At 44.5% G+C, this 5,250-nt stretch overlaps 2 non-coding genes across 2 annotated transcripts; both read left to right on the top strand.

Moving 5' to 3' along the window:
• The first annotated feature begins 2,252 nt into the window (after positions 1 to 2,252).
• Positions 2,253 to 2,334, top strand: trnas-uga (transfer RNA serine (anticodon UGA)). The gene has a single exon. It is a non-coding gene; the product is annotated as a tRNA-Ser (tRNA).
• A 2,129-nt stretch (positions 2,335 to 4,463) lies between these two features.
• Positions 4,464 to 4,536, top strand: trnar-ucg (transfer RNA arginine (anticodon UCG)). The gene has a single exon. It is a non-coding gene; the product is annotated as a tRNA-Arg (tRNA).
• The last annotated feature ends 714 nt before the right edge of the window (positions 4,537 to 5,250 follow it).

Raw genomic sequence — 5,250 nt, 5'->3', positions numbered from 1 at the left:
ATTAAATTAGGTCATCAATGCCCTGGTGATCACCTTTCTCCCTCACCAGGACAGTAATGAAGGAAATGAAAGTATAGCAACGTTTCACATCGCGATTGCCCACCTTTTCGCCACAGCATCAAATAACGTCGAACAGATTCAATGCAGGATCTTCTTTAGAAATAACGGTGAAATAACTATGTCTATTCACTTTCAGAGTAAACGGGGAACAACACAAGTTGTCTGGAATATGAATAACCAACATAGACTACTTGGGTTACAGATTCTACTGATGCACAGACTTTCATATGAAAAGGTACCTTGGGTGATTGCCCTACACCCAGAAATCTTCTGGCTACCTTCTGTTTGCCCTGTCACATTAAACTTGTGCTGCGCTAATCGAATTTGCAGTTCTTGCCATTTGTCCGTATTGCTACTAGGAATAGCTGGTCGTGGCAACTCCTGACTGCCACACAAATTCTTTGCCAAAATTGGATTGTCCCGCAACGTGATTCGCAGTGCACGAACTTCGCAACGAGGATATGCCACGCGGCAAGTTACAAAGCACGCTTCCATTTATTAAAGTCAGTTTCTGGGAACTGACAACCAGATTCCTCCTTACACTCGGAATTATGACAACACATAAACCAACAGCCTCTCTCAGAGACAAGCGACCAATGCCCATCTTGTGCCGGACAAACGTAGTTGACAAGATTGGACGCAGGGACTGCACAGAAAACTATAGAGGAGAAGCAGGCAGACGACCATCGAGCTGCATTCATGCAGTTCAGTTACCCTGTAAACCCCATGCACAGCTGTTCCGTGTAGGTACACACAGGGCACTGAGTCTCTCTGACTCCGGGACTTGGGACTCGGATTATATGACCGTCTGCAGCACTGGTTACTTCCTTGTGTGAGGTAACTCCCGATGGAATATATGTAAAACACGATAGCTGATTGAGAAAAGCGTCCAAAATAGTACCCAAGAGACGTATCTCTGTTGTGTTTCTGGTCCTGTTCCTGACATGACATCCAGCATTGTACTTATTGTGTGCTTCCTGACGATTTGGTGGATGCTTCCGTGATTGCATTGTGTGCAGTAATCTGCGTTTTAGCTGCAATTACGTGCGTTTGAAACCCAGGACCACCTGCCTCTATTCTGTTTTCTTCTTCACATGCGCAATTGCAACACAGTAAACGATCAATTAATATTGGAAAATGACATACACAGGCGTGTGAAAAGACCAGTTTCCGTGGCAATTATGCAATGGTTAGAAATTACATTGATTCAGGAGATAAGGATGGAAAATGTGTTTGGGTAGAGATGAGGAACATTGAGGAAAGAGGAAACCAGCCGGTGTAGCTTACAAGAACATTAACAGTAACCACAGTGTAAAAAAAAACGTACAGGAAAAATACCGCCTGTGAATGCTAAAAGAAGGCAAGAATTATGGGAGACATTCATTTCCCTTCTTCCACTCCCGTTTCAATTGTAAAGAAACTTTGAAGAAAAACAATCGAAAAGTCATATATGCAACATCGAACAACGTGCGTCATACCTTGGCCATTGATTACCGTAGATTAGAATATCTTACAATATGGAAACAGGTCCTTCGGCCCAGCATCTCCACACCGACCCGCCCCAGCCCAAATGCATTCCTCTCCATTCACCACGTCAATTTAGCACGGCCATTTCACCTAACCGGTACATTTTTGGACTATGGGAGAAAACCAGAGCAAGTGCACGCAGCCACGGGGAGAATGTGCAAACTCCACACATTCAGTTGCATGAGGCGGGAAATGACCCTGACTCTGTGGTATTGTGAAACAGCAGCGCTCACGATGGTGTCAGCGTTAGATGGGACTTATTTGCCGTCTTTTATTGGGAAAAATCTCTTTCATTGTGAGCATATGGAAAGACCAGTTCCTTCGCCAGAAAAAGAAATGAATATGTCACTAACCTTGGATTGTTTCATGTCCAAGAACACTCAGATCAATACCTCTCTTGATCAGCTCTGCTGGTCATGTTTGCAAAGAGATCTAGCAAATTGCCAAAGTGGGATTGTCCTTTCAATCAATAATTTTGACTCAGTTTGGCTGCAAATATCTTTTCCTAACTTTGTGTTTTTCTTCCTTTACGTTGGTGTCTCGCACCTTCCAATTCACAGCAGAGGTGGGAGAGGAGAATGGAAGCATTTAGCTCATCAAGTCAGCGGCAGCTTTCAATGAGATTACGGCTGATTTGGTCAATGCTCAACCGACATGAGCTGTCTGTAGTCATGGCCGAGTGGTGAAGGCGATGGATTTGAAATCCATTGGGGTTTCCCCACGTCGGTTCGAATCCTGCTGTCTACGTTATGAATGCTTTCCTGCCGGTACAATTTTCGCTCAAAGATCAGAAAAGCTATTTTGTGAACCAGGCCGGTAATTTGATTAGACTTGGGAAACTCGAGTTCTTCATCAGAAATGTTCCATATTTAAAACATTATCTTTGTTTCTCTTTCCAGATACACTGCTCGACACATCGGGTTTCTGCAGCTGTTATTGAACGTCCTGAGCAGAAGTGCTGCTTTTCATTAGATTCCTTTAATCCCTGTCCACTGTTCTCTGACTCGGGACAGTGGCAACACTTCCTCCTGCTCGTCAAAGTGCTCATTCCCCACCGCTCCCTCTCCCATCATTAGAAACAACCGCAGGAAATCGCCACTTAACCATCTTTGTTCCAAAGTGAAACTCATCAGCCTCGGGAATCTCTCCACCAAACGGGACTTCTCATCCCTGGACATGGTGCAAGCCAGAGGATTGTGAAGAGATACTGTGAAAATATTGTCAGTTGGCAGTTGAAAAATTGTTTAGGAAGCAAACCATATAATTTAGGCTCCAGCTTTGTAAATCTTGAGAAACTCTTTGGGAAATGGAATCAGAGGACAATGAAGAAGTGTGAACTGTAGGACCGAGTAGAGGACGGGACATTGACTCTGATGTGCTCGGGACAGGAACTGATCTGAGACATTGAAATCATTCTCGCTCACGTACGTGAGGAATGCAAACTTCATCTGGACTCTGGGACAATGAAAAACTCTGGAACACTCAAGACAATATCCAAATATTGACTGGGATCACGACAGTACGAGTACGATAGGTGAGTCATTTTTTGCCCAGTGTGTGCAGGAGGGCTTCCTGACACAGTACGTACACATGCCTTCAAGGGACGAAGCCACTTTCGATTTAGTACTGGGTAACGCGCCTGGCCAGGTTTTAGATTCGGAAGTAGGTGAGCACTTTGGAGACAGCGATCACAATTCTCTCAGGTTTACTTTCGTGAATGAAAGGAATAGGTGTACTCCACGAAGCAAGAGTTTCAGCTGGTGGAAGGGAAATTACGATGCAATGAGGTAAGATTTAGGAAGCGTAGAATGGGGTAGGAAACTGCAGGGGGTGAGCACATTAAAATGTGGAGCTTATTCAAGGAAAAGCTCCTGGGTGTCCTAGATAAGTATGTACCTGTCAGGCAGGGAGGAAGATATAGAACGCGTGAGCCGTGGTTTACTAAGGAAGTGGAATCCCTGGTCAAGAAGAACAAGAGTCTTATGTTAGGACAAAATGTGAAAACTCAGTTAGAGCGCTCGAGGGTTCCAACGATATCAGGAGAGACCTAAAAAGAGAGCTGAGAAGAGCCAGTAGGAGACATGAGAAGTTGTTGGCAGATAGGATCAGGGTTAACCCTAAGGCTTTCCATAGGTATGTCAGGAATAAAAGAATGACGAGAGTTAAATTTGGGACAATCAAGGATAATAGTGGGAGGTTGTGTGTGGAGTCAGAGGAGATAGGGGAAGCACTAAATAAATATTTTTCGACAGTGTTCGCTATAGAAAATGAAAATGTTGGCGAGGAAGATACAGAGCTACTTGCATCTAGACGAGAAGAGATTGAGGTTCACAAGAAAGAGATATTAGAAATACTGCAGAGTGTGAAAATAGATAAGTCAGCTGGGCCGGATGGGAGCGATCTGATTTTGTTTAGCAAATGCACTGCAGGAAGGTACAAATCAAGCTGATGCTTACAACGGCTCGTTTTGAGCCGCTAATTTCAGTGAAGTGGCGGCGCCAATAAAAGGTGTCACGCATCTCGTCTAATTCCACATCCTGAGCTCGAAATGACCAAAGGTTTCTCGCTGAGTTTCTGCAGGGTCTTGCTTGTACGACACCATGACACTTTTTCACTGGAATGGATCATGAAACCGCGTCGTGACTGTGAATAAAACGATGGAAACTTCCAGCAGAGAAGGAGGCGACCCTGAAGCAGGCAGCTGAGGACAAATGTTTCTCCTTTGCCAGTGAAAGGCATTGCTTCACAAATTGGAAACTTCGAAGTGAAGCAATGTTGGTGAGTATCTTCGGTGCTTGTTCACCTTTTTAATTCTGATTCCGTGAAAGTCCATGTCATTACATATCGACAGTCTGCCACGGGCGGGCTTGCCTCTTGGGCCAGTGGCGTAATGGATAACGCATCTGACTTCGGATCAGAAGATTGTATGTTCGAGTCCTACCTGGCTCGAGGGGGAATGTTTCGGTTTAACCGTGGTATACGTTGACGCTCCCCTGTAAAGTTCTTTCGGGACATCGCCTCTGTGCTTCCACATGTAAAGCTTGCATTTGTCCTATTGTCCGTTTCAAATTCCAGCTCTCCACAACGGACACCTCCGTCAGTTTGGCGGTATCTTCTGGTGTGTTCCCCTCTATGGGTGAAAATGAGCATGAGTTCCTCAAAAGAGTTATAATTCGTTATACTTCTGTCCCATTATTGTGCCATGTCAGAACATTGGATAACCTCATTGACATTTGACCTGGAACATTAGAACGCACGAGACTTTGGGCCAAAGTTCGAAACTGCGACTAGTGTAGATGGCTCTCTGATTAGCCGCAATGCACACGGGCGGAATGGCCTTTTCCCACTTTGTAAATCTTCGAAGACAATTTGAAAAATATCTGCAACGAAAATGTTCAGACAGGGTGTTTTATTTACACCAAATACGATAGTATCTATCGCCTTGTCTTGTTATTTACTTGTGAGGATTCGGTATTCTCAGCACCGTGGCCCGGATCGTATTCCCGCTCATGGAATGGTTGTATTGTTCAGCAAACATATCGGTGTACCAGTACTTCTGCCGATTTTCCGATGCTGGCAGGTTTTGTCCAAAACATTATGAAGGTTAACATAAAACAAATAGCTGCAGGTGCTGGAAATCTGAGCCAAAAACGAAAATTGTTT

This window comes from Chiloscyllium plagiosum, unplaced genomic scaffold, assembly GCF_037043375.1.
Source record: "Chiloscyllium plagiosum isolate Xiang-an unplaced genomic scaffold, Cpla_swu_hap1 HiC_scaffold_14, whole genome shotgun sequence".
NCBI classification, from domain to species: Eukaryota; Metazoa; Chordata; class Chondrichthyes; order Orectolobiformes; family Hemiscylliidae; genus Chiloscyllium; species Chiloscyllium plagiosum.
The sequence above is the reverse complement of the archived record's forward strand: the minus strand, read 5'-3'. Positions and strand labels throughout refer to the sequence as shown.